We start from the raw sequence: 12,701 nt of genomic DNA, 5'->3' as shown, positions 1-12,701 counted from the left end.
TATATATATATATATATATGGAAATTGAAGTTGCTGGGTATTATGGTAATTCTATGCTTAGTGTTTTGAGGGAATACCAAACTATTTTGCATGATGTCTGCACCCTCTTGTATTCCCACCAGGAATGAAAATGTAATTTGATGCAGACCCTGTGAAAGAGTAAGTCCTGGGCTCCAAAGCTAGAGAGGCTGGTGTCTGCTGTCAAAGCGACAACACAGGAGTCTGTCCCAGTCTCCAAGCAGAGGGATCTCTTCTCCTTCTGTGTTTGTTCTTTCCAGGACCCCAGTCAATTGGGCGGTGCCTGCCCACATTAAGGGCAGATCTTCCCCAACTTAGTTCTCTCAGAATCACATGTTAATCTCTTCTGGAAACACGGGCACTCCAGTCCTTCCTTAATCCAGTCCATTTGATGCCTAAAACTAACCAGTGCAGTTAACTGTTCAGTTTTCAATAAAAAAAAAATGACAAAACACACAAATAAAGGGACAAGTATGAACCAGACGCAAGGAAAAAAACTGAATCAACAACAAATGGTGTGGAGTGGGCCCAGATGTTGGGTTTGGATTCCTCAGACAGAAACGTCAAAGTAGCTATTATAAATATGATTAAAGAATTAAAGAACACAATGTTAAAAATTAAAGAAAAATCTGCATCACAACACATATAAAAATTGAACTTAGAGTGGATCAGCAATATAAGAACTAAAACCATAAAACCCCTAGAAGAGATCATAGAGGCGAATCTTTATAACCTTGGATTTGGCAACTGGTATTTTAGGTAGGACACCAAAAGCATGAGCAACAAAAGAAAAAAAATAGAGGAATCATACTTCATCAAAATCAAAAACTTTTGAGCACTAAGGAGAATGTCAATAAAAAGCTTACAAAATGTGAGAAAATATTTGCAAATCATATAACTCAAGATTCTGGCATATAAAGACTCTTAGACATCCAACTGAAAAAAAAAATGGGTCAAGTACTTGAATATAGGTCTTTCCTCAAAGAATGGATACTAATGGCCAAAGTCACACAAAGATGCTCAACAGCACTAGTCATTAGGGAAATGCAAACCAAAGCCACTATGAGGTAACACTTCACAATTCATATGGAAAATAATACAAGGATGCAGAAAATTCAGAACCCTCCTGCCTTGCTTGTGGAAATGCAATATGGTGCAGGCACCATGAACCACAGTATGACTTTCCCATAAAAGGCTAAAGAAGCCCAGCAGTTCTACTCGTACATACATACCTAAAACATAATCGAACAGGTACTCAGAAAATACATGTGCATTCATGGTCAGAGTAACACTATTTAAAGAAGAACATAGGTGGAAATAACCTAATATCCACCAACAGATAAATGAATAGGCAAATTCTTATATATAAAAATAAAATGAAATATTATCCAACCATAAAAATGAAGTTTTAATACATGGTATAATGTAGATAGATGAACCTCAAAAATACATTCAGGGACTGGGGCTAGGGCTCAGTGGTAGAGCGCTTGCCTAGCATGTGTGAGGCACTGGGTTCAATTCTCAACACCACACAAAATAAATAAATGAAATAAAGATATTTGTCCATCTACAGCTAAAATTTTTTTTAAAAAAAAACACATATTCAGTGTAAAAAGCCAAATTAAAAATATCTCATATTGTATCAGTATATCTATGTGAAATATTCAAAATAGATAAATTCTTAAAGACAGAACACAGATTGGTGGTTGCTAGGGGCTAGGTGAAGGAGGGAATACAGAGCAACTATTTAATGGGTATAAGGTTTCCTTTTGGAGTGATGAAAGTGTTTTGGCAGGCTGGGGTTGTGGCTCAGTGATGGAGGGCTTGCCTAGCATGTGTGAGCACTGAGTTTGATCCTCAGCACCACATATAAATAAATAAACAAAATAAAGTTCTATCAATAACTGAAAAAAAATTTTAAAAAATGTTTTGTCATTACCCTTGTAATTCAAAATTTTGAATGTACTAAATGATACTGAATAATATACTTTAAAATAGTTAACTTTGGGCTGGGGTTGTGGCTCAGTGGTAGAGCACTCGCCCAGCACAAGTAAAGCCCTGGGTTCGATCCTCAGCACCACATAAAAATAAATAAATAAAGGTATCATGTCCAACTACAATTAAAAAATAAATATTTTTAAAAAATAGTTAACTTTATGTTATATGAATTTCACCTCAATTTTTAAATCAAAGTTAGGAAAACATAATAGAACAGACTCAAAAAGCTAAAAATCAAAATAAAGAAATACAAACTGTAAAATGGACAAAATGAAAATTCTAGATGAAAAACATAGTAAAAGTCCAAAGTGAAATTTCATTAGATGGGTTCAATAGATTTGAGACAGCAGAATTTAGAGTCAGTAAGCTTAAAGGATGAAAAATGCAAAACATCAAAGAAGAAAGGACACTTTATATAAACAGCAATACCAAGACTTGTGAGAAAGCATTAAACATGCCACACACAGATAGGGAGAGTCCCAGAACTAAAGGAAAGAGAGAAAGGTGAAGAAAAAAAAAAGATTATTCAAAGGATTAAGAGCCAAAAAGTTTCTGAATATAATGAAAAACAGATATATATCCATGAAGCTCAAACCACATGTAGAATAAACATATTGTAGTTACCCTGGTGAAGAATAAAGACAAATAGAAAAATCTTAAAAGAAGCAAGAGTAAGATTATTTATCATGTAGAGGAGAATAACAACATGACTAATAGCAGAATTTGCATAAAAAGCATTGAAGGCCCAAAGACAGTGGGATGATATATTTCAAGTGCTAAACCAGGAAAGGGAAAGTTAGAAGGCACCTAGGCCATAAAACAACCCTCAATTAATTAAAATGATTTAAGTCATTTAAAGTATATTCTGTAGTAACAGTGAAATTAGAGATTAAAAACCAAAGAAATTTGGAAAATTAGAAAATTTAAGAAAAAAATTTTAAATAATTAATAGCTCAAAGAATCACAAGGATAATGTCAACATATTTTGAAAAGAATTAAGAATGACACAACACAATAGAATTAGTGCAGAAAGGAAGAATAAGTAAAAGAATTACAGAGAATTACAAAGGACATGAAGAAGGTTATGGAGGTGATGGACGTGTGTTATGCTGAGTGCGATTTTTTGGAGGGTGTGTGTGGGTGGGTGGGTGTGGGTGTGAAGACTTATGAAACTATATATATTAAATATGTGTAGTTTGTTATATAATGATTATATTTCAATAAAGCTATGAAAATGTGTACCTCCTGATAAATTGTGTAGCAGTAAATGCTCATATTAGAAAAATCACAATTCAATACTATAAGCGTCTACCTTTAAATTATGGGCAAAGAAGAGCAAATTAAACCCAAGCAAAAGGAAGAAAATAATAAATATCAGAACAGGAATCAACAAAAATGGAGGGGGAAATGAAAAAATAAAGCAAAAATCCAGTTTTTTGAAAAACTTAATAAAAATGACAGACTTTTAGCTGTATAGTCTAACCAAAAAAGAGAGAATGCACCCATGAACAAAACCAGGAATGGGGGAGGTGTCATAATTACCAACCCAATTGTAGCCAGTCAAGCAGAAGCAATGAGCAACTTTATGCCAACAAAGTTAGACAACTTAAGATAAAATGAACAAGTTCCTAAAACAAACACAAATTTCCCAAACTGATTCAAGAAAATAGAGAAAAAATTTAAATAGAACTAAAACAAACAAATAAATTGAATTAACAATTTATAATCTTCTCACAAGAAAAGCCCAAACCAGATGGCTGCACTAATGAATTCTATCAATATTACAGATATGATACTAATCCTACACAGAATCTTCCAGAAAATAGAGGAGGAGGAAAAATTTCCCAAGTCATTATATAAAACCAGTACTACCAAAGTCAGAAAAAGACACCCCAAGAAAGGCAAAACTACAGGTTAATATTCCTTAATGAAGATAGAAAAACATCCTTAATAAAATAGTAGAAAACTGAACTCTGTACATAAAAATATCATTATATAACATTACAAATGATATTTATCCATGTAACATATATTGGTTTAACACCTAAAAATCAAGTAATATAATATACAATATTAATAGATAAAGGACCAAAATCCCACACCAAAATCAATTAACTAATTTTCTCAATTTGAAAAAACTCAATATCTATATAGTAAAAACTCTCAGAAAATTAGGAGGAATAGAAGGGAACTAACTTCCTCAGACACATAAAAATCATCTATGAAAAATCTACAACTGTCATAATGACTGATGAAAAACTGCATGATTCCCTCATAAGATCACCATTGCAGTAGAGAACCTAGCCAATGCAATAAAGCAAGAAAAAAATAAATCAAAAACATGTAGATTACAAAATAAGTGAATCTCTATTTCTAGAGAACGTAAAAAACAAGAACTAATATAATTCCCAAAGTCATAGGACAGAAGGTCAAAAACCAATCATGTGCCAATATAAAAACATAGAAAAACCAAAATACACTTAAGGTAAACCTTTCATTCACAAAATGAATACTTAGAAATAGACAAAAGTTTTGTATCCTGAAACTACAAAGTTTTAACTACAAATTTGTACTCTAAAAATGACAAATCATTGCATGAACCTTCACAGATGTACCTCAATATATTATACTAAGAATAATATAAGTGTATATATATATATATATATATATATATATATTATCATATATATGTACTTATAAGTATAATATTATGTATATTATATTAAGTGAAAAAACACCAGACACAAAAAAGTATAGACTTTGTGATTTTTCTAGAAAATTTTTCAGAAAGTCATCGGTACTGATAGCAGATCAGATCAGTGGCTGCCTAGGATTGAGAGCTGGCAATGAGAACTGACTACGAATAGTTAAAATGAACTTTTAGGGGTGATAGATTGTGATCATTGTTGCACAAACTCTACACTCACTAAAACTCATGTGCAATTACTGTTGTATATAAATTTACCTCAACAAAGCTGCTGAAGGTATTTTTATGGCACATCCACTTTGAATAATGGTGCATGTCCACTTTTGACAATGTCAAAAATTATTTAAATAATCATCCCTACCCCATGATGACTAGAAAAGCTAGATAACATTAAAAATTAAAAATAAAGGCTGTAAAGAAACACAAAGATAACAAAATCATGAAGAATTACTCTCTTAGTCCTTTTTCTGCCTTTATAACAGAACAACGCAGACTAGGAAATTTATAAAGAACAGAGATTTATTTGGCTCATGGCTCTGGAGGCTGAGAAGTCCAAGAGCATGACACTGACATCTGGCAAGAGCCCTCATGCTGCATCATTCATGGTAGAAGGCAGAAGAGCAAGAGAGGACAAGAGTGAGAGAATAAGAGAGGACCCAACTCACAGCAAGTCCACTCTCACAATAGCTAACCCACTTCTGCAATGATGACATTCATAAGTTCATGAGGCAGAGCCCTTAATAAAAAATTTTTTTAAAAAAACTTAAACACATTTAAATATTAAAAGAATTTATTTGAGCATTCAATGACTCATTAATCATAGCACCAGGCCAAAAAGGGCTAGCACTCTGAAGGGGTGTAAGGGGAAACTTATTAAAGCATTTGCAGAAACAAGACAAAGAAAACACTTGTGATTGGTTAAAGTTAGAAGTTCCTAATCAGAAGTTAGCTTAAGTTTTCTGATTGGTGCATATTTTAATTTCAATGTATTGTTTATATTGGGCTTTGGGTTTTTTTCACATAGAAATTTAAAATTTAAATACCAGCAACAAACAGAAGACAAAATTAATACACACCATTTTCAACAGACATCAAATAAAATTACGTTTCAAAAATGTTCATGGATTAGAAGCTTGATTTTGTAAAAATTTTCAATTTTCCTCAAAATTATCTACTCTGTACAGTTCCAGTAAAAAAAAAAAAATTCAAAAGTTTTCTTATTTTATTTTAGGAGATTGGCAGGATGATTGTGGTGGATGTTTTGGTACTTGTTTTGTTTTGTTTTTTGTTTGTTTTCCAATTACCACAAACAGCAGCTTTAGAAAATACATGTTCTCTGGGTCAGGAGTCAAGGCAGGCTTGGGCCTAGCTGGGTCTTTGCTCAGAGTCTCACAAAGCTGCAGTTAAGGTGTTGATCAGGAAGCATTCTCATCTGGAGGTTGGAGTCCTTTCCTACCCTCAGACTACTGAAGGATTTAAATGCTGGTGGCTGCAGGACTGAGCCTTTAGCTCCACAGGCTTCCCACAGTTCCCTCCCATGAGGCCTTCTCCCTGGTCAGTTTACATCATATAGCAGCTCACCTCTTCAAGGCAAGTAGAACTGAGTGCCCATACAGGGGTATGCAATAGGCACATATATAAACCTGTATTTATAACACAGTGTTAGCATTATACCCAAAAGAAATACACATGTATATTCAATAAGAGGCACATGCAAGAATATTCACATTATCCATTGCTCCAAAAACTGGAAATTGCTTAAATGTGCAATGATAGAATCCAAGAAAAATACACTGTGGCATAGTCATAAAAAGGAAAACTGCAGAACAACCAAAAGGGAGCCACAGTTACAGGGAGCAAACACAGAAGAACACAGGGTATGATATGTTCTCAATCACATGAAGTTTGAAAAACCAACAAATCTATACCATAGTACTTACGGATACAAGCTTACAAGAAATACTGTAAAGCAAAGCAAGAAATCATGTGCCATAAAAGTTGGCATCATGTTTTGGTTTGGTTTGGTTTTTGTTTTGGAAGAAAAAAATTAGTGGTTCAGGATTAGGAAGGAACACAAGTGAGAATCAGCTTACTGGATTGGAAGGTAGTCGTGTGAGTGTTCATAGTGAGCTTATGACGTAGCTATATGCTTTTGTTTTGTGCACTTTTCTGTATTTGTTCATTTCATAATAAAAAGGATTTAATAATGAATAAAAATTTATTAGAACAAATGATAAAAATTTTGTACCTTTAATAGAGAATCATATTATACAAATCAAATGTGCCAATTATTGTCAAATACAAAAAGAGAAAATTCAAAAACTAGAAGTGTAACTGTCCAATAAACAATATAAAGTAGTCAATCTTAGAAATCAAAGGAAGTTCCTTCAATTATACAATGGAAATGTTTCACATTAAGGAAATTCTCCTGCAAGAGGCATTAAAAGTGATGTTAATAGACAATATTTGTGACTTGGCATCATAGTCTGACATGGTAAGTGAATAATACAGGTTATAAAACAATCTGAATACTGGGGCAAAGTTATGTTGTTATATTGAAGAAAAATTCCATGTTATAAAACTGAATGTCCATCACAACTTATTTTCTCGTTTTACATTACTACATACTGCAAATTGAATCTAGGACTACACCTGCTAGGAAAGCACTCTACCACTGAGCTACATCCCAGTCCCAGAGACCCATTTTTTCGTAAAGTTGATATGTGAATATGCATCTATGTATATGCATTAGGAAATGCTAGGACAATATATTTCAAAAAGTTGTTACCATCCTGGGTCCTGAGATTACAGATGATTTTAATTTTATAAGTTTCATTGTATATGTTTTAAATTTTTTACAGTGAGCATGTATTAGTTGTGAATACGAAAAAGAAGGGTATTCTTTTTAAGTGATTGACCAAGGATCATCAGCATAGTGACACTATTGAGAACTGGGCATGTGGGGTGGGAGCAGGGAAGATACCTTCTCCTGCCCCTCCTCATCCTCTGCCCATTTACTCTAAAGGTGAGTAGGGATGGTTATTTTATGTGAATAAATAAGATGGACCAACACCTAATCTGTCTGGCAGCAAAAGCCTTTCTTAACCTAAATCTGTACTCAGACAATAGCAAAGCCAAGTGTGGTGGCACAGTCCTGTAATCCCAGTGACTCAGAAGGCTGAGGCAGGAGGATGGCCTATTTGAGGACAGCCTCAGCAATTTAGCAAGGCCCTAAGCAACTTAGCAAGATGCTATCTCAAAATAAATAGATAGATAGATAGACAAATAAAATGAAATAAACTTTTTAAAAAAGAGCTGGGGATGTAGCTCAGTGGGTTAAAAAAAAAAAAGTACTAGTAAACATGAAAATCTTAGATGGAGCCTGCCACTCAATGGGGCAGAAACTTGGAATGAAGATTTCCATACATGGAAATATGTGCTCACCTCTGAGGGTCCAGTGAACACGATATTTAAACATCACCAATGATAATGTGGAGGCCCCTCATTTCAGATCAATAACATCTCCAAGTATATTGCTGATGCTGTTGCCTTTTTGCCATTGGTCAGATCATTTTTCATTTTAATTCCTTGTCACTGTTTACACCAGGATGCCCACAAAGACTGCTCTCAAAGCCACTGAAAGGTGGAAGAACACAGCTAAAGTCTCCAGCAAATGACCACACCTCTCAAGCATGGTGGATGACACCTCTGCACACCCACCTGGCTGTCTCTCCCAGGGTTGATAAAGGCCCTCAGTTAATTCCTTCACAAAGCCAGGGTGCCCTGTAGAGGGGGGCCTTTGGTAATTATTACACCCATAAAGTGCGTCAAGATTACCAGTATCTCTACCTATAATCGGCCATCAGCAACCTCCTCTCCCCCTCTTTCTCAATCCCTCTTTGCTGCTGGGAAGCATGAGAAATCCACTTGTGCCCTGGGACTCCTTGCAAACAGAAGGTAAGAGGAGGAGAGGCCCCAGAGGAGAGCAGAGGGAATGGGGGGCTACAGGTCTTTTCCAGGGTCAGAGTCACACCAGAAAAGAGCAAGCTCTGGAAAGATGATCTTAAAGACTGCAGAACTCCCGGCTCTCTCACCAACAATGCATCGTCTAAAATTTTATTAGGAAACATAAATTAAGTTCAAGAAACTTCCAGAGAGACCTGACTTATGCCCATGATGACCGCCCAGATTTTCGACCTTCCAAATCTGGTTTTCTTATTTGGTACCCTGCTTTGAAGACACACTATCCCGGCATCACCAATCACTAGGTAATTTTCTATTCCTTTTCTGGAGCGTCTATTAACATCCTAATTGTACCATGTAACAGAGTTTGGGCAATGGTAGTTTAACTTCACATAGAAATTATGTAACTCATGGTAACCACTGGATGATTCCTAAAAGGTGCTAGGTAAGGGAGTCCAGACACCACCACCAGAGCATTGTATTCCCAGAGCATTCCAAGACACAAGCTGAAGAGCTCAGCTGGAAGGAGGCTATGCCCAGAAATCTAGTTGCTTTCACTGCTGTTGTTGTTATTGTTTTCTTTTTGTTCTAGACTTTGAATCCACACTTTTTCTTGGGGAGGGGGAGTACCAGGGATTGAACCTAAGGGCACTCGACCACTGAGCCCCATCCCCAGCCCTATTTTGTATTTTATTTAGAGGCATTTTCTCACCCAGTTGCTTAGTACCTCATTTTTGCTGAGGCTGGCTCTGAACTCATGATCCTCCTGCCTCAGCCTCCGGAGCCCCTGGGATTACAGGAGTGTGCCACTGTACCCGGCTCGAATCCACATTTTTAAAGTACAAAACAATTTTGGATGCCTGGGCTTTTTCCAAACCAAATGTTAGAGGAAGGATGGTGATGGAACTCACTTGGTCAAAACATGTGTCGTGAAAGAAACAGACGATTGGAACTCGGGGACAGCTGGGTATCTGCAGAGGGTAAATGCTCAGGACGACAACCCAGTCATTGACAAGGGATCTGATCAAGATCACTGTGTGGGCAAACACCCCTTCAACCACACTCGTCTCAGTCCAAGCATCAGCGATGTCTTGTCTTCATCCTGCCTGAGCCAGTGTAGACCCAGCCCTGAGGCTGACAGTCATTCTTTTAATTCGACTGCAGTGAAGTGTTCCTGCAGCCCTGACAATATTCTCTTGTGCACCAAAGGAAGTGAATAATAATTAAAGGGCCCTTTGGACAATATCCTTCTATCTGAGGAATCATATACTCAAATAATCTAATTTGTAAAACCTCTTCACTACCTTACTGCCCGGCTTCCATTTTCTTTTGCATATATTTCCACCACTCAACTAATGATGGATAGAGGGAATTAAGACATGGTTGATTGCATCTCATAAAGGCACTTGGAGGCATTTAAGATCGCTAGCATCTTTTTTCTTTCCAGCACCTTCTAATGTAATGTGTTCTCTGAACACACGTGTAAGACACACACTGATATTAAAAGCTGTATTCTATACCGCCTCATAAAAAGGATGCCACATCAAAAACCAGAGTGAACATCGAATGTGCACTATAATCGTTTAAGAGATGAGAGTAAAGGAACTGGTAGGGTGGATGCCACCAAACTGCTTCTGCTCACGGCCTCCATCTATAAGGGCAAAGCTGAACAGCCACAGAGAGATGGCAGGGCCGCAGTCCCAAGATGATGCCAAGGCCACTCGGGGCACACTTAGTCACCACTCATCCCCAGCTATTCCTGGAGATAGGAACCAATGCACGCCATGACAAAGACACTCTGTATGTTTTGCGTGTCCTCTAGAAACAAAGCCCTATCAGGGACATATTGTAATATATTTCCTAAATCCATCATTCAACATTGTGATGCCAGCCTGTGAAACAGAACTTAGAGTTGGCAGGCGACTGATGTCACAATGAGCCAGGACCACCCACCCACTGGGGGAAGGAGACAGTGGAGGCTAGAAGCTTCAGCTCGGCCGTAGACTTCTGAGACCCCACCATGGCTCTCCACACCCTTGCAGGGTCACCCTGGGCAAGTTACTCAATTACTCCTAGTCTCACTTTCCTCCTTGTGACATGGGGACTTAACAACAGCCCCTGCCTGTCAGATCAGGTTTAAAGGAGCCAGTGCATGCAAATTAACACATTCCCCCCACCTCTCTCTTGGTTCTTTTTAGTTATATATGACAGTTGAGCCCACCAGAAGTAAATGGAGGGACAAGTGTTAACCAATATCATGAGAGCAAAAAAAAAAAAAAAAAATTCTGTGTGAACTACTGTTTCCCAAACTCTTTTCCATGGAACAATAAGGATGTTAATAAGTGCTCCACAAAAGGAATCAAAAATGACCTGGTCCATTAAGGGGGGGACAAGTCAGGGGTAAATGAAGTTAGCCTGGTCTCTGCTTCTCTCACTAGGCTTTTGTGAACTCGATTTGGAAACGATGAGCCAAACAAGACTACGAATGAAAATGTCTAGCACATTCAAGAAGCTTCCGAGGATGGACTTTTGTCAAGAGCTTTGGCGTGGGGCTGAAACACAAGTAGGAAAATATCCAAGACAGCAATGACACCACCTCCCAACTCCAAGGGAATGGTGGGGGGAAGCACAGAGTTCTGCTTAGATGAAGAAACAGACCCCAAAGGGAAGTTTGAGTCCAAGGGAAATACCTCCGAATACCACTAAGGATGTCAGGTGGGGAATGGAAACAGCAAATCCTTGACATCTGTTTTGATCTCTCATAGGGAGTATGATTTTAGTGGAAATGGAAGCCAGGGGTGTTTTTTTTTGTTTGTTTGTTTGTTTGTTTGTTTGTTTGTTTTACTTTTTAAAGCTGCGAGTTTTCCAAGATGGCTCTGAAACAAAGCTCCACCTCTTACGAGAATCTTCTTCATGATTCCCCAGGCCCAGGAGATCTTCCACAAAATTCTAAATGGAGTAAGGATGTCCCTCTCATTCCACCGTCCTTCCTCCCCCATGCCCCCTCCTTTCCCCTCCCTCGACTTTGCCCTAACCAAAGTTCCTCCATTCCTCCCATGTTCCCCTCCAAACCCCATTATGGATCAGCATCCACATATCAGAGAAAACATTTGTCCTTTGGCTTTTTGGGATTGGCTTACTTCACTTAGCATGATATTCTTCAACTCCATCCACTTACCTGCAAATGCCATGATTTTATTCTCTTTTAACGCTGAGTAATATTCCATTGTGTGTATATACCACAGTTTCTTTGTCCATTCACCTACTGAAGGGCATCTACGTCAGTTCTGCAATTTAGCTATTGTGAACTGTGCTGCTATAGACATTGATGTGGCTGCATCACTTGGTAAGTACACATAGGAAGTCACGAATGGTGTGACTCAACTTTGTGTACAACCAAAGAAATGAAAAATTGTGCTCTATATGTATACTATAGATTGAAATGCATTCTATAATGTATAACAAATTAGAATAAATAAATAAGTTTTTAATGTGCTTATTTATTCATTTATTTACTGTAGTGCTAGGGATTGAACCCAGGGCCTTGTGCATGCAAGACAAGAACCCAACAAACTGAGCTATATCCCCAGCCCTTATTTTATGTAGTTCTGAGGATCAAACCCAGCTGGGGTTGTGGTTCAGCAGCCGAGCACCCGCCTAGCACATGTGAGGCCCTGGGTTCAATCCTCAGCACCACATAAAAATAAATAAATATATATATATATATATTTTAATTCTAAATGGAGATCCCAATGACCAAGTCTTAGCTCAATAGTTAAGTCTCTTCCTCCACCCTCAGGGCTCAACATCAGCCATTGTTTCCATGTCAAAATCCTAGAACACTTTTCCATTTCTGGGAAGGACAAAGGAAAAGTGCTTCTGCCCACAGTCTCCCACGTCACTTCGCTGGGAAACTATTTCTCACCCAAAGTGACCATCAGTGTGAGTGGGACTTGGGATGATTTCTGGCCATTCCAAAACCTACTTGATACCTTCCAAGAATGAAAACCTACCA

The sequence above is a fragment of the Marmota marmota genome, unplaced genomic scaffold (genome assembly GCF_001458135.2).
Source record: "Marmota marmota marmota unplaced genomic scaffold, marMar, whole genome shotgun sequence".
NCBI classification, from domain to species: domain Eukaryota; kingdom Metazoa; phylum Chordata; class Mammalia; order Rodentia; family Sciuridae; genus Marmota; species Marmota marmota.
This window is presented reverse-complemented; position numbering follows the sequence as displayed.